This window comes from Indicator indicator, chromosome 12 (genome assembly GCF_027791375.1).
Source record: "Indicator indicator isolate 239-I01 chromosome 12, UM_Iind_1.1, whole genome shotgun sequence".
In the NCBI taxonomy this organism is placed as follows: domain Eukaryota; kingdom Metazoa; phylum Chordata; class Aves; order Piciformes; family Indicatoridae; genus Indicator; species Indicator indicator.
Window position 1 is genome coordinate 6,422,488 of NC_072021.1, and position 24,499 is coordinate 6,446,986.

Below are 24,499 nucleotides of genomic sequence, written 5' to 3' on the forward strand. Positions count from 1 at the left end.
TATGGGAGGCGAGGGCAGGACATGGCATTGGATTTTGTGTGTGTTTCAGAGGGAAATTTCAGCAGTGCTGAGCTTCCGGGCACCTAAAGTTATTTATTCATTGAATCTGATCTGAAACTATTACTTGATCTGTAACTTGCAGAATGAACTTTGTCTTTATATGGTGGTAGAAAATCTTAATTGTCAGGCTCAGTGTTGGCTGAATGGGCTGCAGCTCCTTTCCATGGTAACTCATGGAGCCCTGCTTGCACATACCAAAGCTGAGTTTATTTCTCTGTGCTGTTGGGCTTTTTAAAATTATTTTTTTTCCCCTGCTAGTGATTTCTTCTTTACTGCCAGTTACAGGCAGAGCATGGAGAAATAGCCTTGTTGTGAACACTAATTGCAGAAGAACTCGAGACAAGAAGTTGCTGGAGACCTTGGGATTTGAGAAGGAGATACTTCAGCTGAGTTTTTGCAGACCTCTTGGGTTTGTCCCTGTACTGCAGCACAACATCTAGTAGCATTGTTCTTGTGGCTGGTTTAAGGATGAAGTATCAAAAGAGAGACTGAGCTGGTCCAGCTTCTAAACGTCTCCTGCCTAAATTACTATGCCATGAAACTACAGCCATGCTTGAGCTTTTCCAGGGTGTTGCATAACGGGTTGTGCATTTATTTCTTCTTACTCCTGGGATCTGACAATCTTGTGACAGTTCCATGAGGACTAACTGCCTGGTGGGACCCACACATCTGAATTAATTTAGATTAATCCAGCTAGCTATTTTGGTATTAATGGGAATGGATGTTCTGGAACAGTGCCTGCAACTTAGCCATGCTTTTAAGTGGGCAGAAAGTGTAAAGACAAAGGTGGCAGGAAATCTTTCTGAAGTTTGAAAGGAAATGCCATCAGCAGTGGACACATTTATTAAGAGTACTGCTCATATGGTTCTCCTTCATTGTGGGCATCCCTTTGGAAGCAGACTATAACAAGCTCTGATGCATTTCTGCATATTGGCAATACTGAGCTGACGAAGACCAAAAGAGATGTGAAAACAGAAGAGCAAAAGGGATCTTTATTGATCACCTTTTGGAGGAGAGGCTGAAGAGTAAGGGAGAAAAATGTATCTTGGTAACCCTTCAAGCATACTGCAAGTTCATTCAGATCTGGTGTACAGTCAAGCCTGTATCATTCTTAGTTAAAAAAAGTGTTTTGCTGTTACGAATTGAGATTTGAGGAAGAGGAATTTACATATTTAGCTGCTGCTGTGTTTGAAATGATGGTTCATGAAGCAGGAATATGCTTCACTTTTTAAAAGCACAGAGTCACAGAATGGTGAGGGTTGGAAGGGACTTGAGGAGATCTTCTAGTCCACCCCTCCTTCCTGAGCAGGCAATTCCATTGCCCTTTCCATCTTATTATTACATCTTTCTTTCTTCTAGGGGTTAATGCACTATTCCATCTTAGAATCATAGAATCAAGAACTTCTTTAATTCATTCAGAAACTGTCTCTAAAATTTAACTTGGTACCCTTTCTCTCCTAATGCTTTTCTTTATGTGCTTATAAATTGACTTCTCCAAGCCTTGGGAGCCCTCCTCTGTAGCTTCATGGCAGGTTCTTGTAGTTTACCCTTTCTCTCTGATTCTTCTAGGGATGCTGATTTCGCTGTCTTATTGTGCTCCTGTTTTGAAACCACATCCTGCTACAGGAGAAATCTCCTTGTTAAGTGTTAGAGGGCCTTTCCTCTTCCTTCTTTCAGATCTTTCCTTAATAAGTGTTTTGTGAGTCATGCAAACCCCCATGACTCAAGTAGTCTTCCTGCCACAAGATTACAGTTTGGAAATGTGTGCACTCACATCGTATGAAAATACAGCCACAATTTGATTCTTGCTAGTAAACTCTGCATTCTAAATATATTCTGGTGCCTCTTTTAAGCCAGGGAGACAAGCACCCTGTACACAGCCTTGAATTTTCATTGTAGCTGTTCTGCAATCCAAGACTTTCCTATATGTGGCTTCCCAGTATCATTCCTTGAATTTTAAGAGAATGTGGGTTTTGGAAAGGATTTTGCACCCTGCAGGGCACCAACCACATCATTCGTGGTTGGCAAATACAAATTAACAATTATTGTTTTAATTTCATTTTCCAGTCCATTTCACTACATAATTGTTGATTGCACAATTATATCTGCTAGCTTTGCACGCACTTATTTGTGTTCCACTTCGGAGAAAGTTCACCAACCAAAGTTTAGAAGAGGTCGTTTTCTGTGGACAGCATCACTCTTCTAGTTCCTTTTCTTTGGACTTTTTAAACTATAAACACTACAATGTACAAAAATAATCTTCAATAAAACCCAAGAGTGCTCTAAACTTGTTCTTTTGAGAAGGAATCAGATTGTCTTGGCTTTGGAAGTATGCACCAAGAATTTCCAAGTGAACCGTAGGGACTTGCAGAGTTACTAACACAACAATGAAAGCTGAAAGATGCTCTGTCAAGTGACTTTCACAGAATGTTAGGGATTGGAAGGGACCTCAAAAGGTTGTCCAGTCCAAGCCCCCTGACAGAGTAGGACCATCTAGAGCAGGTCACACAGGAACACATCCAGGTGGGTTTTGAATATCTCCAGAGAGGGAGACTCCACAACCCCTCTGGACAGCCTGTTCCAGGGCTCTGTCACTCTCACAGTGAAAACATATTTTCTTATGTGGATCTAGTACCTCCTCTGCTCCAGCTTGCACCCTTGTACTATCATTGGACATCCCTGAGCAGAGCCTGGCTCCGTCCTCCTGACGCTGCCCTTCACATCTTTAAAAACAATGAATGAGGTCAGCCCTCAGGCTCCTCTTCTCCAGGCTGAAGAGATCCAGCTCCCTCAGCCTTTCCTCACAAGGGAGATGTTCCACTTTGGTTAGGTTTGTCAAAGGGTATAATTGGATAGCCAGTGTGGGCAGATGGCCTGGCACTGTCAGGGAGTACCTTTGAAAGTCATTGTTTTTCTTCTCAGAAACTGGTTTGCAGCAGTTTGCCATTCTTTGATCTTGGGTGTTTTTAGTTTTCATTTCTCCACTGCAGAGGGAGAACAGTAAGAAAACGCAGTTTCTAGAATTCAAATGGTCCACTATAGTGGAGTTCATCCTTCTATGGCATTGTAGGATCTCTTTGCTCTAGGCTTCTGAAAGAGAGAGCTTCTGTCAATCTTACTTATCTTAGAGCTTGGAAGTAGTTTGCATTGCTTCATTGAGGTCAGTATTTGATTATTTTACAATGAAATGAGATTGCCACTAGACTGCATTGCATCTCCACAAAGAAAAGCAAAATCATTTGCAGTTTCTAAGGGGGGCATGCAGTACTGAGTGGATGCTTTACTTCTCTGAATTCCTCATAGTCAGTATGAGCACTGTACTGGCCGCTTGCAAATGGAGAAGTGAGACAGTGGCCTCTCTGGGAGTGTCTCTCATGTTAAATTTTAAAAATATTTTGAAGAATACTTGTTTTGTTAATTTACTTACATCTCTCTTGTTGTAAAATCAAATCCGTGTTTGAGTTTTCTGTGTTTAATCAGCAAGACTGCTGCACAGGAGATGAATCTATGCATGAAACTTTCATTCAGAGTGTGAAAGCAGAGGCTTGAGAATGTGTAGAGCAAGCTCTCTGCCATTTGAGGGAGAGCTGGGGTTACAACCTCTCTTCATCCTCTTCAGACTCCTGCATAGGCAAACCACATCTTGGGATAAATGTTGGATTTGCCTGGTTGCTCCTCAGCTGACCATCTGGGCTTGTTCTTCTGACATGCCAGATAGCAAAGTAGTAATTTCCAGTTCCTTTCATTTTCAGGAGGGAAAACAATGATATTTAATCTTTGGAGACCAGCAAAACCAGAATTCTTTAGTTTATGCTGCCTTAAAGCTTCAAAGTGATCTTGAGAATCTGTCTAAGCTCTAAACATAAAAATACTACCTACATTTCGGGTATCAAGCTGCATCCCTCCACAGAGTCACAGAGAGCCCCACTTTCCTTAGTTAACTTCTAAACTCTCTCAGAAAGAGCTTTGTGGATGCTGTTGAATACAGAAAATCTTCATGCCTTGGTTTCGTCCTGACATCCTCTTTATGACATTTTGATGGAATTACTCTAAAAGCAGTGTCATGAAGCAAATTTGATTGCATGGCTTTGTATGGGGCATTGGTTCAAGACAATCTTGAAAGAATGAATGCCTTGTTACTTAACCACCAGGAATGCTCCACAGTTTTGTCACAAATGGTTTTCTTTTGGGAGCCTGTAAGTGTTTTTGCTGTCTTGCCACACTAGATATAAAATAGATGCCTTGATGAATTACCCAATGGGGATTCTGCTGCAGAAATGGATGCTTGCTGAATCAAAATCAAAGCCTTTTTTTTTATCTCCCATGGTCATTACAGTAAAGCTGCTGGGGTGTAAGTATTTCTGCTTACAAGGCTGGGATATGTTGGACGTTGTTTCATACAATGGCTGAGTTTGGGAGGGCTTTTTGCCACAGTACAATATGATGCTGCAGATGTTCCGATACTATTCTTTAAAACAGTTGATTGTGGATCTCATGGTGAAAGATGATCAGCAGCCAGCATATGTCATCATCTTCTGATCCAAACAGGTTCCCTTGGGAGTCTCCTGTACTGTTTCAGTGTGTTGTAATTAAACTGAGAGCTGTTAAGGTGTCAGAAATTATTTTATAATGCAGGATAATGGACTTAAATAGACTTATTTGCACAATGCAAATCATAATCTAGCAAATTACCCTTAAAGGCTATATATTTAGAAACAAAACAGGCCCCCCAATATTCAGTGGGAAGAGAAAAAGGAAAAAGAAAGGGAAGTGATTTCTGACTCAGTCCCTGAGACATCCTTGCATTAAAGTCTATCTGGATGCCAGAATAATGCCTGAGTAACAGTTGTCAAGTGCCTTGTTTGGAAGAAAAAGGTAATGATGTTTTTCTTTTAATTTTAGTTAGGATTAGATGAGTAGGGGAAAATCCCTTTCAACCAGACCTTTAATACCTGGACAAATCCTGATCCATGCAACAGCTAACTGATGGAACTAGGTGTTGTGGGGCTCTGTGCAGTGCGAATTCCCAGAAAAGTTGCTGTGAGTTGTGAATACTCAGCATCTTGCAGAATTAGGCAGTGTTTATGAGAAGGCTAATGTTGTTAGGAAAATAATAGATTTACATGCACAGTGAGAGCTGTTTGTAAATCAGCAGGTGGTTTCTAAAATATCAGAAATTAGCAAAATGTTTACTGATGTGATTTCTTTCTGCAAAACAAACGCGTTTAAAAATACATTGAAAACCTCCAATATGAAAAGCTGATTTGCTTCAGTCACCTCAGGATTTGCTTACTTGAGCTTTGAATGCACAGAGTGTTAATTTTCAGTCTTCAGGACCTTATTTTATGTTTTGAGGGGTACAGTAAAACAGAAAAAAAGTAACCTCTTGCAACCTCTGTATTTCTATTGGAGGCATATTTCTATCAATAGATGGGAAAAATTCGAGTGATACCAGAAAATCTGTGGTTTAGTTTTGTCTGTCTATATCCATACTTCACACAGAATCATAGAATTGTTAGGGTGGGAAGGGACATCAAAGATCATATAGTTCCAGTCTCCCTGCCATGGGCAGGGACACCTCACACTAAAGCAGGTTGCTCACAGCCACATCCAGCCTGGCTGCAAAACCCTCCAGGCATGAGGCTTCCACCACCTCCCTGGGCAGCCTGTGTCAGTGTCTCACCACTCTCATGGTGTAAAACTTCTTCCTAACATCCAATCTGAATCTACCCATTTCTAGTTTTGCTCCATTCCCCCCATTCCTATCACTCCCTGACACCTTACAAAGTCCCTCCCCAGCTTTCTTGTAGCCCCCTTCAGATACTGGAAGGCCACAATGAGGTCTCCTTGGAGCCTTCTCTTCTTCAGACTGAACAACCCCAACTCTTTCAGTCTGTCTTCATAGGAGAGGAGCTCCAGCCCTCTGGTCATCCTTGTAGCCCTTCTCTGAACACCTTCCAGCACCTCCAGATCTTTCCTGTACCAGGGGCTCCAGAACTGGACACAGTGTTCCAGGTGTGGTCTCACCAGAGTGGAGCAGAGGGGGAGAATCCCTTCCCTGGCCCTGCTGGCCACACTTCTCTTTTTGCAGTCTAGGCTCTGGTTTGCTTTCTGAGCTGCAAGTGCTCACTGCTGGCTCCTGTTGAGCTTCTTATCCACCAGCACCCCCAAGGCCTTTTCTTCAGGGCTGCTCTCCAGCCAGTCCCTGCTCAGCCTATATTTATGCTTGGGGTTGCCCCAACCCAGATTCTAGATTACATTTCTCTTCAGTCATATAAAACCTTCTTGGGATTGAAGTCATTCTTGATGAAAAGCAGTATTACAATACTACATTTCTTTAGAATCATACATCCAGGTCCTAGCAATTCTTTACTCATAAAAGACAAAGAATGTCGTATTTCCAATAAAGGGGGAGTGGGGGAGGGTTGTGGAAATTTATAAATCCAAAGTCCTGTAAACTAATTTGCCTGTGTGCCGTTTCCATTGTCTGATTTAAAGTTGAATCGTGTACATCTTCTCTGAAAAGGTTTCCAGTGTGGTGAAAAAAGGAATTTGGTTCAAATATCTTTCATGCAGTTTCCTCTGTGTTATTTGGTTACAAAAAAGCAATCTTACCCTTAGTTGCTGCCCCCCCAGTCCTTCCCTGACCAGTGGTACTGAGGGGGCAATTTGTGCCATGCTATTTAGACATAATTTAAAACAATTGTGCTAGCTTTAAACCTGAAGTCTTTCTTCCTCTGTCGTTTATCTCATGATGTTATCTTTTGTACTCGGTACCCTTCAGTAAGCATAGCCTGACATGTTTTGTAGCCTTCACCTTCTGTGATAAAAAAGATTGAAAACATCCTTGACACCACCTGGTGAAGATGAGGCAACCCTGGAGAACTCTGCTCCAGGAGCAGGTGACTGATGCTGAGAAATGTGCCAGTCTAGGGACACAGCTGAAGGGTTGTAGTAGGGGTTGGGGGGAGGGGAAGGGAAGAAAAAAAAAAAAAAAGAGCAGGAACATTAATACATCTTCCTGAGGTTTGATGGGACATATACTGCCTACTGTTCCATCTGGTGCTTATGATAGCATGGCATATTAGCATGCTGCAAGTTCATAATGTATTCAGGGCGAGAAAACACCACTTGCATACCAATTGAGGCGTCCTCTTTCTGGGAGCTGCCTCTGAATTTCAATGATGTTTGTGCCTCCTAAGCTGTGACTGAACGGAGCATTTCCGCTCCTGGAGGAATAACAGCAGAGAGGGACTTAGGCTCCTGTGCGTTTTCTTTCCCCTTTCTTTTAATTTTTCTCCTTTAAAAAAAAAAATCATTATTTAGTTATTTGTTTTTAGTTCCTCCTGCTCTCTCCTTCCAATTTATTATATTTGGGGGAGCTTAAAAGATGGCTTGAGGTTTTGGACTAGCTAATTATATAGCTTCTGTTAATATTACATTAACTTCTTTTTAAGGTTGTCATCTATTGTCTTTTTGCTTATCTCTAAATGCTTAAATGCCCTCTTTATGACATTTTTGATGGCATTACTCTAAAAGCTGTGTCGTGAAGCATTTTAAAATATGGCATGCTGCAGTTCTGCTTTGTATTCAGATTTCCTCTCCTGCTAAATTAAAGAACAAACAATACCTTGAATTCCACATTTCATGGTAAATTATTTGGGCTCTGCACCTTCAAAGACTTGATTTTAACTTCAAGTGTGCTGCCATACTAGGATAAGCATCTGAAGTTGAGCAGGTGTGTGTGTCTTTGTAGGAGTGAGCTCCTTTAATCGATCCTTTGCAGGAAATGGACTGATATGTTCAGTTTATTTCTCCCTGTCCTCTTTGAAACTCTGCTGAGATTAACACTTTACTGGAGACAATCTCAAAACTGCACTGTAGAAACTCAGCTGCACGTTTTGTTTCTGAACCTGTCAAAGATTGTGATCCTTTTACGGCTCGGCGCTGTGAATCACTCTGCAGCCCTCCTTCCAGTGGGTTTTGAAAGTGTGAAATTTACACACAGGGGAGGAGGGTATTTGATGTGGGATTTTCAAGTGGCTGGAGTAATGCATGAGTGCTAGGCACACTTGCCTTTGCTGGTGACTGTGCTTCTAAACTGCTTTGTGTGTTTTGAAGGTCCTACCCCCAAAAAAGGAGAATAAACTTGCTGCTTGAAGAGGGAAGAAAATTAAAACAGTATTTCTAGTACAGAACTGCTTAATGAATGCATTTGGTGTCTAGTCCTCTACCTGCACAGCTGGACTCTTGCTTCTACTCAGAGCTGATTGTCATTTGAGGCTTTAGCTTAATCTTTAATGCATATGACTGTCATGCTAATAGAACTTTAATAAAAATGTCCTAGGTAACACTTTGAACTCCTTCACTCTAATTTAGTATTAATCCTTTTTATTAGAGAAAAGATCTTGCAGTAGTGCTGATCCATTCTTTCAACTACATCCAGGGTGACTTTTGCAAATAAATATTTTCAGGCAACCATTTAGCCACTCTTGCCTAGATCAGAAATGAAAAATGCATTAGTCATCTTGACCAAGAATAAATTGACTTCTTCTGGTTCGCTATCTTGAGTATCTGTTGTCCGATGGCTTAAGAACATTCTTTATTTATTGATAGTGCCTTTAGACCTAGGTATTAATGTCTTGGCTTAAATGCTTATTTTTTCTTGATATATTCAGGAGGGCTAATGTATCTGAATAGGAATGTGGAGGAGGTAGTGCGGGTAATTCAAGCAAGTTTAGTCAGCACTTACAAGTTTCTTGAAATGTTTCTGATGTCCTACAGAACTGTTAACATCTGCACAGCTTGTGAGAAGAGCCACATTTATTACATCTGTATACTAGCTAGAATGCAGAAGAAAAGGGGGAAGGTGGGGGAAGTCAGAGTTAAGAATGAAGCAGCTGGCTTTTGGTTCAGAGATTTGTAATTTTGCTTTCATTACAGACCAACAGTAAACTCTACTTGGGACTCTCTTGCATCAGCTTCTTTGAGAGGAGAGGGTGAAGGCTTGCGAGTTTAGCTATCAGGAGATACATCCCAGCAACACACATGAAGTTTAAAAGGAAACAAAGCTTTTAGATAAATAATCACACATGAAGTTTAGTGTTTTTGAGAGCTGTTCCAAGAGGACATAACATGATGCAGGGCATGTGTTTAAAATCTGCACTTGTGACAGTTAAAAAAAAAAAAGATAGATTGTTTAAAATAATACGAAAATTAAACAGAAGAAGTGGGGGGATAATAAATGAGAAGGCTGCTGGCTCCCTGCAGAACAAGGTTCCTCATAGAATGGCTTAGGTTGAAAGGGACCTCAGAGATCACCTGCTCAAGCCCCCTGCCATGGGCAGGGACACCTTTCAAATAGACTCAGCTGCCCAATGCCTCATCCAGCTTGGCCTTGAATACCTCCAGGGAGGAGGCATCCACAACCTTTCTGGGCAACCTGTTCCAGAGTCTTGCCACTCTCATACTGAAGAACATCTTCCTAAGATCCAGTCTAACCCTACTCTCCCTCAGCTTAAAATCTTCCCCTTTGTCCTACTGCTAGACACCCTTATGAAAAGTCTCTCTCCAGCCTTGCTGTAGGATCCCTTCAGGTATTGGAAGGCAGTTCCAAGGTCCCCCTGGAGTCTTCTCTTCTCCAGACTGAACAGCCCCAGCTCCCCCAGCCTATCCTCATAGCAGAGGTGTTCCAGCCTTTGGATCACCTTTGTGGCCCTCACCCCCAGTCTTGTTAGGATCTGGGGTTGTTGGAAGAAAGGAAGGTGTGTTGAGAGATTCCCAAGATCCCTGTCCTAACTGAAGGGTATAATGCTACCTCCTTGTGGTCTACTTTTTTTCCTTTTTCTCTCTTTCTGTGCAAGAAGAGTAAGTGAGGGAAGAGCAATCAGTATCAGAATTCCATGTTCTGTTTCACTCCTTCCTGTATGAAAAAAACAACCCTCATGCACATTTCCAGAGTCAGAGATTTTTTTTGTTGTTGTTGTTCAATTTTGGTTCCCCATCAGCCTTTTCTTTCTTCTCCATTGAGACAAATATAACCTGCAGTTATGCCAATATTGTAGCTATTTGTTAGTTGTCACAATCTCTGTTCAATTTCAGTTAAGATCAAAGATTTTTATAGTTGGTTCCTCGTGTACCTGTTTGATAAGGGTGGAAGCCAGCATTTCTTTTGTTTTCTGTGGTTAATGTAGGTTGGTATGCTTGCTCTTGCCTTTTTGCTCTGCACATTTTAAGGGGTCCTATTCTGGTTTTGCTCAGTAAACTTCTTTACAACGTGCCCAAGCCATTCCACAGTGGGAGTGCCAGGATCTGTTTCTACATGTCCTACTGTTTTTTAACAATCTCAGCAACTCAGGAAGCTGTGCATCTATGTTCCTGTTCTTTATTGCTCTCCCTTACATGGTGGTTCTGCATAATTTTATTATATTTTTCTACTGCAAAACCTGCTGCATGTTCACTTACAGCAAGAGCATGAACAGCTACTCATTAAGAAACAGGGCCAATAAGCTGTCGTGACGAAGAGCATCCTCTTGTTGCAAGTACTCTTCAAGTGTTGGTGGAGGTATCTTTATCTACCCTCGTTTCTGCTGTTCATACTTTGATATATGCCAATGTCCACTCTGATAACCTACTGTGCTTGTTATCCCTTCTCTCTAACCTTAGACTTTTTGGGTGTTACACTCACCATCATTTAATTATAGCATGTGGCATTCTAAGAACTCTGACATATAACTACTGCTTCATCTTACTTCCATTTTCCTGACACCACAGCACAGGCAAAAGCAAATTTTTTAATGTTTCAGTTATGAAGACCACTGCATTTGATCCATCAGTGTTTACCACCTCACATCATCTGAAGCCATTGTTTTAGTTTCTGAAGTTTTATTTCCATTTAGTCTTGCAGAAACACATTTTATCTTAATTTTGTGCAGATTGTTGGCATTGAAGAGAATGATGTGTGAAACCAAGTAGCTCTGTAAGTCAGGGCTCATAATCACCTTTGGAAATGACCTGTTAAGGTTTTAATAGATCATTTGTATGCACAGTTACTGAAGATACTTGCTTTGTTCCAATAATTATGAAAAAGAAAATGGATGGGAACTCATTTAGGAAGAATTCCTCTTGTTAGCTGTTCAGTATTTCATCCAGGCATTTCTGTTTTTTCTTTTTCCTTTCCTCATTTTGGAATTTGCCTCAAATAGTTGTTGCGTGCAGTTCAGCAGTTCTTCATATCCACACAGTTTAAACCCTACCAGACTGCTACTGATTTGTTCTACATCTTCTATTACAAGTGGAGACCATAAAGAAGCATCTTCACAGGAGATCTCAGTGCAGTCACTCCCTCTGTGCTTCTCAATTGGCTCTGCCGTTGGGGTTTAGCTTCCTTAATACGTATGTGGTGCCAGATGGATGTTTATGAAGATCAATATGAGCCACCCTAGTAATTTTTCCTTTATTTCTGCCCTGCTTGCCATTTGATCTCTCTGATTGATTACAGATGTGAAGAAAATATTTTTTCTTTTCTTTTTTCTTTTTTTTTTTTTTGTTCTCTCTGTTTTGGTGCAAAAAAAAAAAAAAGAAAAAAGCAATAGTGTTAAATTTTGGTGGGGTGTTTTCAAATGTATGCATCATCACGTAGCTGTAGTTGCATGAGCATGATCTGGGTTCCTATGACTGGCTATGATAATAGTGTGTGATTGCCTCTGTCTGAGGTACTGCCTGCTGCCATTTCACTCTTGGAGTGTTTTGTGTAGAAATCCATCTCCAAACCAGGATAAAGTAGGGGGGTGGAAAGAAAGGGTGGGGGGAGTGGAACTTAGCAGCAGGGAAAACATCCCCATGTTTGGCTGGGATAGATAGGAGGCATTGGAAATGGTCTTCTGTTGCAGCTGGTACTGCCTAGTTATTCTTTTGATGAAGAAATGTTTATAGCCGAAACTTAGATGGAAATATTTATGTTTGCTACTGTGACAGCAGCCCACTATGCACTGATGTACACACAGAGCATCACAACTTTCCTTCCGGGATCATATGGCTGAGGTTGAGGTTGACTTCTGATGCTGGGAAGAACTTGTCTTACAGCAGCCTCCTTGGATTTCGCCATTGATTTGGAGTTTCCAGCATGGAACGGGATGTTTTTCCTGCTCCCTCTAGTAGTCCTCAGCCACCTGGAAAAATTGCCAGCAATGGTGCTCTTGCCCTTGTGTCCCACGTGCCGGTGCCACCAGCAAACACTAAAGCTGCATCCTCGGGTCGGTGCCACTCCTTGGGAAGAACCTGCCTTGCTGTCCACTGAACCACTCTGTGCTCCTCCACAGAGTTTTGGTCCTCCTGCTGGATGTTTTTCCTCAGCTACACTTAGATTCACAGAATCATTCAGGTTGGAGAAGACCCCTGGGATCATCAAGTCCAATCATTAACTCTACTCTACAAAGTTCACCCCTAAACCATATCCCCAAGCACCACATCTAAACAACCTTTAAACACATCCAGGGTTGATGACTCAACCACCTCTCTGGGCAGCCTATTCCAAAGTCTGACCACTCTTTCTGTGAGAGCATTTTTGCTAATGTCCAGTCTAAACCTACTCTGTTGCAGTTTGAGGCCATTCACTCTTGCTCTATTGCTCATTACCTTGTGAGAAGAGACCAACACCATTAATTTTCTGTTAATCCACTTCTCAGTGAAGCTAAATATATATAATATATATAAAATTAGACATAAAGCCAAATGTAGGCTGTTTCCACAGTACAGAAAGAGTTAAATCTTTCCATTAGATTCTTTTAATGTACATGAAATTCTTTTGGTGTACAAGAAAACTTGCCATATTGCCAAGGGTTAAGTGCATCCACGTTGAACATTCAGAGTTCAAACACATCAGACTTCTTTACTTTGTCAATATTTCTGTTGCACTTGTAGCATTGAGTGGTTTCTCTCTGCTGTCTGACTTCTTGCCCTGTAGTTTCCCCTCCATTTAACACTCCTTTCAGTGTAAATGAAGACTCTTTCTTTCTTACAGTTCTCGAAAGCAGAATGTTAAAAAAAAAAAACCAATTAATTAAACCAACTCCCAGGAAGTATTTTTATATACAAAATCAACTAAGTAAAACCTGATTAAATACATGTATGAGTGCATGTGCATGCACATGGCACACATATATGCACAGCTATAGAAGTCAGCCATGCACTGATCCACAAAGGTCAATGTTAAATTACTGTGTTGAAGTAGTGCCTTTAGCTGGCTTGATGAAAATGAGGTTCTATAAATAATTTTTTTTTAATGTATTTGTTTGGAACCAAAAAAGAATGCTATTAATTTGAATCCCCTGGGTGTGAAATGAAGCATGTTTTGGAGAAGTGGCAAGCATGGCACTGCTATGACACTTTGAAATTGTTCTAATATTTTGCTTGTATTTTGTGTGGATTCTGTAATTGCCAATTTTCCCCCTTCAATCCAGGCTTCAGCTGCGGGATTGTGTTTGTTTGTTGAGCTCTGATATTTCAAATTCAGAACAAAGGGAGCATACTCTAAAAAAAGGGAAGTTGTAAGTTTAATCGTGCAAGACTAAGACTGCTGCGATGCTTTAAGGTTTAGAAATGTTTGGTGTAATTGTGTGCCCTGTGAGTGGTCTCATTACTTTACCTACAGCTGTTCTCTGCATCTATAGCTAAGCAGATATTCCTGAGTGTTTCTGGGGTCTGCAAGGCTAACCTAGCTCCCCTTTTCCTGGTGACATCCCCTGATTTCTGTGCCAGTGTGACTTTGTGTGAATGCACTGGCTGCAGAAGAAGGGTTTCATCTGGTTTTGCATTTGTTAGTCTGGTTTTACATGACATGTACAGGTTTCTTCCTTTCCCTCTTCCTTTAAATGCTTCTATTATTTCATATTAACCCTGAAGTGTATGCATGTGATGTATCTGGCCAGGCACTTGATAAAAAAGTTGGTTTTGGTTTTGCTAATGGTAGCAATTGTTTCTCTTGTGAGTTTATTCATCAAAAAGTTATACATCACCTCATCTAAGAAAGTATTTGAGACAGAATCATGGAATGGTCTGGGTTGGAAGGGTCATCTAGTCCAAACCCCTCCTGCAATAAACAGGGATGTCCCCAACAAGATCAGGTTGCCCAGAGCCTTGTCGACCCTCACTTTGAATATCTCCAGGGATGGGGACTCAGATACCTCCCTGAGCAACCTTTTCTGGTATTCCACCACCCTCATGGTGCAGAACTTGTTTCTAACATCCAATCTAAATCTGCTCTGCTCTAGTTTGAATCCATCGCCCCTTGTCCTATCACTACAGCCCTTTGTAACCAGTCTAAATTCCATCTGAAGGTTCTGAGACTCTCTTCCTCCCTCCCACCTCCCCACTGCTGCTGTCAGGTGTGATCCAGTGCCCAAAATAAAAGACAGTTGGTGTAACATGAAGCTTTGAGAAGGAGCTGGCTTGTATAACTCATAATGAGTATTTTCTCACACTCTGTCTAGACAGCAAGTGATGTAAACACAAGACATCTTTAACAGCATCATCTGATGATGTGAAATGATAGTCTTCCAAAGTATGTGTTTCCACAAATGCTGAGGTACTGATTAGGGTAACAAATTGCAGTACCTCAAGATTCTTAGTCTATAATACTGGGGTATTATCCAGTGAGACTTGGACAGACTGGAGAGGTGGGCACAGAGGAACCAAATGAGGTTCAACAAGGACAAGTGCCCATGGGACAGAAATGTGTCGTGGCCAAGAAGGCCAATGGGATCCTGGGGTGCATTCAGAGGAGTGTGTCCAGCAGATCCAAGGAGGTTCTCCTCCCCCTCTACTCTGCCCTGGTGAGACTTCATCTTGAGTATTGCTTCAGAGGGACGGGGACCTGCTGAAGAGGGTCCAGTGGAGGGCTACAAGGATGATTAGGGGACTGGAGCACTGCCTGGTGAGGAGAGGTTGAGGGACCTGGGGCTTTTTAGACTGGAAAAGAGAAGACTTAGAGAGGATTTAATAAATGTTTATAAATATCCGAGGGCTGGGTGTCAGGAGGGAGGGGACAGGCTCTGCTCACTTGCTCCCTGGGATAGGACAAGGAGCAATGGACATAAACTGCAGTACAGGAGGTTCCACCTCAACACAAGGGGGAACTTCTTTACTGTAAGAGTCACAGACCACTGGAACAGGCTCCCAAGAGAGGTTGTTGAGCCTCCTTCTCTGGAGACTTTCAAGGCCCATCTGGATGTGTTCCTATGTGACCTGAGCTAGATTGTATGGTCCTGCTCTGGCAGGGGGGTTGGACTCGATGATCTCTTTGGGTCCCTTCCAACCCCTGACACCCTGTGATCCTGTAGGGAAAAGGTTCTATTTTCAGTGGCAGTATGTATCAGTGGCAGCACCTGAGTGAGGGATTCTGGGGGGGAAGATGCTTCCTGGTGTGTTTTTCCTTGGTGGATGAACACCTGTTCTGGCTGGCTGAATAGAAACCTAGGAGTTAGTTTGTGTGATGGCTGAGGACCATTGGCTCTCAGGTACGCCAGCCAGGCTGCTGGAATCCTTTGGATGTCTTTGGTTCCCATGAGGCAAGGGACCTAGAGCTGTACAGGAATATTTGTATCATCCATCGGAATTAATACAGTGGCGGCTACAACTCTTCACTGATTACATGGAGAGCAGAAATTTACAGCCTGCCTAAAACTGGACTGGGTCCTTGCTGGAGAGGGATTTTGGCTACCAATGCTTTGTGGCTTATGGGTGAGTCTTGTTCCCCAGGCCCTTGCATCAGACTTTTCATAGTTTGAAATATCACTGGGAGGACTTGGGTTCTTGGATGGGTAAAACGGCACTATCTGATAGAGCAGGGATTTTGGGAGCTCATCCTCTAGGTGAGGAGCAGTCTTGTCCCAGGCTGGCCAATACCACTCCACACCTTGGAAGTTCTTGACCTGCCCATGACAAAGTCCCTAGTTTTAAAACAAGCAAATCCAGATAATATATCCATTAACTTCTTATCAGTCCCTGTGTCATCTTGTCAGATGTATAACCATGGAAAATACCACCTCCTACACCCATGTTTGATTCTTTTTGAGCCTAAAAGACTTCTGGTGTGCTTTATAAATACAAGCGATGCCTTTTAAACATACGGCAGTAATAACTTCTGTGCTGGCAGAGTAATTTAACACCTAAAGTTGTCTTGAGTCTAAATAAGTTATTTTTGGTTATTTTATCTGTCTGTATTGGAGACTTTAGTTCTAGTTAAACCTAATGGAATGCTGGCATCAGCACTTTATGAGGACTTCTCTAAAATGGGTTCAGCTATGTTTTATGCTTTGTGTAAGCATGTTAAAAATAAAGGAGTTCTTGTTTATTTTTCTTCAGACTTTTAGGTGTAACAAATTGTGTACTGCTAATTTAGGACCATAGAGACTTTGGATTAAAATCATAAATATCCCTCTGGAAAAGAAGTTTGAAAATTTGAATTGGTGTTGGGAGTGGAACATCTCCACTATGAGGAAAGGCTGAGGGAGCTAGGGCTCTTCAGCTTGGAGAAGAGGAGACTGAGAGGTGACCTCATATAAATACGTGAAGGGCAAGTTTTGGGAGGATAGAGTCGGGATCCAGGCTCTTTGCACTGATGTCCAGTGATAGGACAAGGGGCAATGGGTACAAGCTGGAGCAGAGGAAGTTCCACATGACCATAAGGAAAAACTTTTTAACTGTGGGGGTGCCAGAGCCCTGGAGCAGGCTGCCCAGAGAGGTTGTGGAGTCTCCTCCTCTGGAGACATTCAAAACCTGCCTGGATGTGTTCCTATGTGACCTGCTCTAGGTGGTCCTGCTCTAGCAGGTGGGTTGGACTGGATGAGCTTTTGAGGTCACTTCCAACCCCTGACATTCTGTGATTCTGTGAAAAGGTTCTTACTGCTGGTGGGAGGGATGTGTGGTATGTGTGGTTGAGGGTACAAGTAGTACCCATTCAATGCTGATGGCATTTGAGTCTCTTTACGTATTAGTCAAGCTTGATGTGTAGTTTGCCAAATAACATACAGTCCTGACAAGGGTAGGTCTTACAGAGAAGATGATTAAAAAAAGGAAACGAGTTGCTGGTCAGAGAGCCTTGGGGAAGCTGCATCTGAAAAGAGATCTTTTCCTCTGTGAAGACAAGAGAAGTGGAGGAGGAGAGGTTGTCACAGCTGTAGCTTGGAGGGGAGGCCAGGGAGTGGATATGGCCAGCAGTTGCTCTGGTTGTTCTCCAGTTCTTCATGCTGACGGTGTTTGGGCACCTCTTCATCACGTGAGCCTCCAATGTTCAGTGAGCTGGTTTTGGAGTAGCCCTACCCGTTCCTGTGACGTGGAAGAAAACCTCTCAGAACACATGGTTCTTAGTTTGGTAGCTTGTAAACATAACAAAGTAGAAAAGGTCCAGGAAGCAACATAAACAGGAAAACAATACTTTGATAATGATTATGGGACTGCTTGCTTATGAACTGCATTAGTCACGTACACGTGGAGGCATTTTTTGTGATGCTTGGTGGGATATTTAGGATAAATCCATGTTTTCTTCACCTTGGTGAGGGTCAACTGGTATTCAGCTGTGACAAGGGAACTTACAGACTTTAATTTTCCAAGGGCTTATGGAAACTTAGGGCAGCTGCCACAATTTGGATCTTACTTTGCTTTTCTCTTCTTGCTAAAGCATTTCATAAGCAATCATGGTGGAAGTAGGCCTAGATTTAGAATGTATTCTTCTCCCCTATTTTCCCTTGTATATTCAAGAAATTTTTATCTGGTAAAATTTGCAAAACCAGGAAGGGGAAAGAAGAAAAGAGGTGTTTTAAAAAAACAAGGTGCAATTCTGACAGGAGTCAGTTTTTAATTATTAAATACTGAAAGGGAATTGATGGTAAGTTCTGAAGCTGTCAAAACATGTCAAATTGTTAAATGAGCGGAAAAAGGTTATTTTTCTGATTTTTATTTTTCTCTTAAAATGAAATTATATGGTAGGACAAGTTTATTTCAGGAGAAAATAATACATCCAAGCAAAGCCAAGCCATAAATTTTTTTTGTCTCAATTCTGAAACTAAATTCATGTATTGCTTAGTTTATAATACGTGGAACTATCTGGCCTTCAGCTGCTAAAGCCATGAGGTTGGGGCACATTTTTTCTCCAGACAGAACCTCTCACTCTAGAGAACTGAGAGCTTCTGAGGTTTTGGTTCATTGTCAAGATGGGAGGAACAGCAGAAGTACCACTGTGGATGAAGAGCATGATGCAAAGCATTGTCTGTCATTCACCTACTTGACATCATCCACAAGCTCTTCCTACCAACCCCAGGAGGCACAAAAATCCCTTTTAGTTTTTGGGAGACAGAGTGGACATTACATTATTCTCACATTATTAGCACATCTGAAGGGAACTGTAATGACTTAGCCTGAGGTCACTTTAGTGAATTCCCAGAATACAGAATGTCTGAGTGTTAAATGAGGAGAAATGGGTAAACTGAGAGTGCTTTCCTTTGTTCTTAAGAACAGCTGGCGATAGGAAATGTTCAACTCCTTGCAAGGAGAACCAAGATAAGAGTGCATCAAAGCCGTGATGCTGCTCTTGAAAAAGGGTCATCTTCAGTTTGTGAGCTTCGTACCAGACACACTAAAGGGGCCACAAAATCTTGTCTTGAAAATTTTACTGTCCATCAGTCACCCCACATGCTCCTCATTCCTGTTGGACAAAGCTTGTGAGGGTAACCTTTTGTGACAAAAAGATGGAGTTCGAGTGTCTGAGCTGCTTTCTAATACTGCCCATCTGTAGATCACCTAGGGACTGTAGAGAGCAAAATTTCTCCACTGGAGAACTAGATTCCAGGTGATGTTTTCTTTCTAGACCAATGACATGGCTGCATCTGGTGCTGACAGAAAGTTATGGCTTTATTATGCCTCTTTGAGATCAGTTGTTTAGAGCACAGAAGGATCTATTGTGTTTAGGTCCTTGTTTATTCATCAAGAAAAAGTCAGAAGGGCCAAGAGCCAAAGGCAGTGAAACAGTGGCAGTGGCCTCAAACAAGTCCCAGGCATGCTTGGCTGGTAGAGGGTCTGTAGTGGTGTCACCCAAATGTCATGTCATAAAGCTGCAGCATAGGACTTGCAGGTTTCCCCAGGTGTGCATGTGGTGGGTAGGATTTTACCAGCTGTGTCAGGCTTATACTGTGCCTTCTCAAATGAACTCTTTTCAACCAAAGAGGATACTTTGAAATATTTACCATCAGAGTAGTGGAACACTGGAACAGGTTGCCCAGGGAAGTAGTTGAGGCCCCATCCCTGGAGGTACTCAAGGTGAGGCTTGACAGGAATCTGGGCAGCCTGATCTAGTGGAGGATGTCCCAGCTGACTGCAGAGGGGGTTGGACTAGACGACCTTTGGAGGTTCCTTCCAACCCAGACCATTCTATGATTGTCCTGCTCTGCGAGTGGTAGAGTCAGGAGCTGTGGTTCTCCAAAAACACTGCCTTGTAATGGTGCTTTGTGGCTTGGACAGATCTGAAGGAGGGAGAGTTCTTTCCTTACTGTACCGTGATAGCAGTATGGATGAAGAGCTATGCAATTTATCCTCTTAGGTGCATCTCTGGATTTCTAGCTCACAGTTTATCAATACTGGGCCTTGCCTAATTAACCAAAACTAGTCCAATGCCCTGTAGGTAACCATCATCAATGTTAATTGCCACAGATTTAGGTCTCAATATATATAGTTTGGGTAGTGAGGGCAGGTCCTAATCTGGTCTGTCATATGTGAGGCTTCTTCTTTCTGGGAATTCAAAGGAAACAAGACAATGGGCTCTTTTAATTTGGCAGCTTTTATTTTTGTTTTTAACAAGCTGGCACAGAAGTAGTGAGTACTGTACAATCAATGTGGAGTGTCTTTTAAGAATCTTTCATGCCTGAATATACATCTGGAACTGTTTGCACTAACTAAAAGTAAAATAAATGCCACAGCGTATTATACCGTACTTTTTTTTTCTCTTTTCTTTTTTTCTTCATTTAAAAAAGGAAATTGAAAACACACCACCCCTAGAAATGCTTGACATTGAATTGGCTATTGAAATGGTATCAGTAAAGTATTTATATATTCCATATTTTGTTCCGTACATCAGCTCTCCTTGATACGTTAGGCTTGGCAGGGTGCCCTGGGAGCTGAAGTGTTGCCATGTATGGAAGCCCGCCTCATTTTAAACAGGGACTAAAATCTTTTAGGGTACAGGAAGTAAAGGAAATCAATTTGAATTGATGCACATCTCTCTTTTGCCCCTGCTCCTGCAAACTTTACTTTGTCTCTTCTCTGTTTGTCTTCACAAGCTGGCTGTGCTTATGGTAAATATCAGCGTTCACCTAAGAGCTAAATCTAGTGATAAAAATAACTTCCTACCATAAAAACTGAATGCAGGGCAAGAACGGTAGAGTTTCATGAACCAAGAAATCCACAGAAGAAATAATTCATAATTCCAAGTGGATTTTACAACATTCTGTAATTCAAAATGGAGCAAACTATAATATGTGGTAAAATCGCAGCTCCTCACTCTGTGCTGTAAAAGACATTCAAGAATGTATATGTCAAAATGCCTGGTTGGGGGTTTTTTAATTATTATTTTTATTTATTTATTTATTTGTTTGTTTGTTTTAAATAGAAAATATAATCCAAAGCAAATGCAACAGATCTCTGCATACTTGAAACATATTTTTTGAATTTATTCTAAGTCTCTGAGTGCACTGGAGGCTTGTGTGTATGGATTAGGACTAGGCCATTATTTCACCATCTATCTCCATCCTGAATTGATTGCAGCAAACACTGCAGAATGAGTTGCAGATGTTGCCTTTTCCCTCTGGTTTGGAAGACCTCTGGTTGCAGCCCCATTTGATCCAAACTGGGTTAAGTCTGTCACTGTTTAGAGGAATTTGGTGGAAGAAGTCTCTGCACCTGAAATGAGTTACTCTCTCTGTATACATAGCCTGTGCTATGAAATGTGTGATGCTGTGGGATACTGCTTTTATGAAACTTTCTGGTGTGTCCCTTCTAATTCCAGATTATTGCTCGAGATGTAAGAGTCTCACAAGAAAAAAAAGAACAAAATCAGAACTAGCTTTGCAAATGAGGAGTTTGGTTTGACACAAAAGCATAAACATGTTTTGTAATTCAAGAAATTAAGCAATTTTATCCTTAATGTTCTCTCAAATTTCAAGCAAAGTTTATTTTCCAGGTTCTTGTATTATAAAACTGGAACAAATATTCATGAAATGTTACACAGGCATGTTAAAAATAGATTTTTTTTTTCCTTTTTAGGGATTCTTTCTCCCCCTCCCAGACCCTCATCACCTGTGACTGCCTGGTTAGCAGACTATCCACAGAGTTTGCATGAAGAATGTCTCTACATGAAAGCCCTCATGAAATAACATGGTTTAGGGGAAATTTGGCTCATTAATACAATTTAAATACCAGCTTCCTTTTAGTTTTTATATCATCAGGCTGGTTTTCAGCAGTTAGAGTAAAAAATGTTGATTATTGGGTTTATCTTTTTGTTTTTAATTACAAGAAAAATGTAGAAGCTGGAATTTTAGGCTCAGTATCAGACACTACAAGCTTTGGGAGTTCAGATCACAAGTACTGGTAGTGCTTGTGGCTTTGCTTTGTGCTCCATCATCACTCCTGAGACATCTACTTTAAAACCGAGGTGCTGAGATTCTTTGTGGCTGTGGGTGGTGGGACAGCAGTGGGTGCAGAGCCCAAGTAGGCAACATGCAGCCACCCCCAGCTCCCTCAGGGGACAGGGAACCAGATGTAGAGGCAGGGAACGCATAAACAGTAGCAGTAAGAACAGAATGGCTTCTGCAGGAGTTTTGCTACTAAAGAGAGTGGAAAAATAGGATGGAAAGGCTCTTCTCCTAGTCAGTTTGGTGGAGGTAGTGTTTTCTAAACATGTAGAAGAGCTCTGTACTTCTTCAAAAGCCCCTTCTCAAGTCTCTCTACTCTGACAAAATAATTTTGTACCCTTGAGGCTTGAAAGGGTCTTTGTATCTCCTCAAAGAAGGCAGGGAACTTCGGGATAACCAGAGATAAATCTTCCTGCCTGTGATCACACAGTAGCAGAGAGGGGTTTAAGGCTCTGCACAGGGGAAAAAGGGGTTAAGCATAGTAAGCAGCCTGTAGAAGGAATTTTTCTACCCCTAAGAGATCCAAAGAAAGGTAACTAGGAAAATCAAGCTGAACGTCATAGATTTCTATGAGGAGAGCAGGAGTCTGTGGGTAATTTAAGCAGTCTGCAAACTGGGTGGCAGACACTGTTCAAGGGAGTGGAAACCTTTTGGATCACAGTAGAATGGCAATCTGAAATTGGAGGGCAAAACCAACACAGTATTTCCCACTACCAGGTTCAATTGAAGCAACAAAATATTGCCAACTTTTGGGGAAAGCCCTCCCCCTCCGATCTGAGCTTGTTTGTGATCAAACCTGAACTTTGAAATGCAGGAAAGGAGAGGAGCAGGAGCCGTGAGGTTGGTTACAGGCTCGGGATGGCTTTTAGTTATCATCCGCTGAATTGGATGATGCAGGCTGTGCCTGCTTGCTGTGAGCAGCAGACTGCTAGAGAAGTTCGATTTCTCTCACTCCTTCTTCCACCCACCTCCATCTCCTCTGTGCCTGTGTCTGCGTTCCCACATGCTTCAAATCTGTGTACCTGGACTGCCTTCCTTAACAGTTCAATGTGAGTGTTAGCAGAATGAAAACCAGATGGACCAGCAGTTCCCACTGTTATCTCCCCACCAGCTCTGGCAAGCCTCCCTTTCTCTCTCCTTTCTTGGCATGGCAGAAATATTTGCCTTTATTTAGGAGGGCTTGGGCTCACTGCTGTGCCTCTTTCCCTCTGTTGCAACATGAGCTGAAATCTATTTATTCCCTTGTTGCTGAGGTTGGTTGAGGTGAGTGCAAGATGAATTCAGCTATTAAGGAAGCAATTAACATTTCAGGATGAGTTTTCATAGTATTTTATATTAAATGAATGGCTTGTTGAAGGTATAGGTTGAGCTGGTTTAGTATAGTGATGTGGAAAGGATATTTGTACATAACATGTTTAAAAATGGCTTTTGTTTTCTAGCCTGTAGTAATTTACTGCTGCTTGGTTTGCAAATCAAACCTCACCTGTCTGTCTAGCAGCTCTAATATTTAGGCTAATGATTTTGGATGCTGTTCCCCACACTACTGAGGTTTGCTAACCTTAGGTCAACGCTACAGACCCTATAATCCTGCGTCTGTCTTCCCTCATTGTGTTCTGGGGGTGTTTTGCTGCTCGTCTTCCCAAAACTTGTCTCTAAATGCTATATGAGATGACTCCCTGAGAACTGAAGCATCATCTGTAGCAATTCTACAAAGGGTGAAGATGGCTTCTATAATTGCAGTACCTGACACCCTGTGTCTCTGCGTCTTCCTCAGTTTAGGCAACTCAAAATTGGTATCTATTGTGTGTTGTTTATTTTTGCTGGGTTGTTTTTTGTTTCTTTTGTTTAAGCTCTCTGATAAAATTAAGCATTTTGAGCCTCTTTTAAACATATCCTTTGTTAAATGTGTGCATTGAATTTAATTTCTCTTGGTGTCTCTCAGGGCAAATTGCACCTTTTTCTTTTGTTGTTGTTGTTTGAAGAAAAGTATGTCATAAAGTGGAGTGACAGCGTGATGGACTTCGCTAGTGTCTTGAATTCCAACCAGAGGCTGTCACCCATTAGCAGTCACACTTGCTTTGCAAGATAGTTTAGTGGAGCTCAGGAAGACTTGTGTAGAACAGTTTATAAAACAAATACCCCCAACCCCCCAAAGAAGGGATGGAAAAATTTAACTTATGCCTATTAAAAGCTAAAGTTGATCTTACTCATCTTTACTCAAGATGGCTTTCTAAACTTCTGGCATGAGTAAGGAAGCCTACATTTTGCTTTCAATTAGCAAATGCTGTTATGTTTTGCCCATTTTTGATAAATGAAACATAAGGGTTTGGATGGCTTTTCTAAAATTTTAACATAGAGAGTTCCAAAAAGATACTGTAAAAAGAAGATACTCCTATAGCTTCCATATCAAATATAGAACATATTTTGCATATTAGCTCTCTAGTTGCAATAGAACGGTTAGATTTTCTGCCTAGTTTTGTCTTTTGTGTGGTTGGTTTTCTTGGAGAGATATGTTTCTACTTAATCTTGCAGGTTCTGAACACTGAAGTTGATCTCAATGTACAAACTTAGATGCTTATTAAAAAACAATGATCTGTGTGTTGTGTGACAATTGATCTACCAGGTTGTGTTTATTTTTCTGATGAATGTAAGAATATCCAGGATCAGGGTGGCAAAGTGATCCAGGAGGCACATGGTATTTAACATGTCTCTCCATGAGTACAAAGAGAAGCAATGGAGAGGGCAGCAGATGTTACAAAGAG

The 24,499-nt window shown here is 41.6% G+C and overlaps 1 protein-coding gene across 1 annotated transcript in view; it reads left to right on the top strand.

Moving 5' to 3' along the window:
- The window catches only part of RUNX1T1 (RUNX1 partner transcriptional co-repressor 1), a 92,947-nt gene that overhangs the window by 22,211 nt on the left and 46,237 nt on the right, over window positions 1-24,499 (top strand). The window lies entirely within an intron of this gene.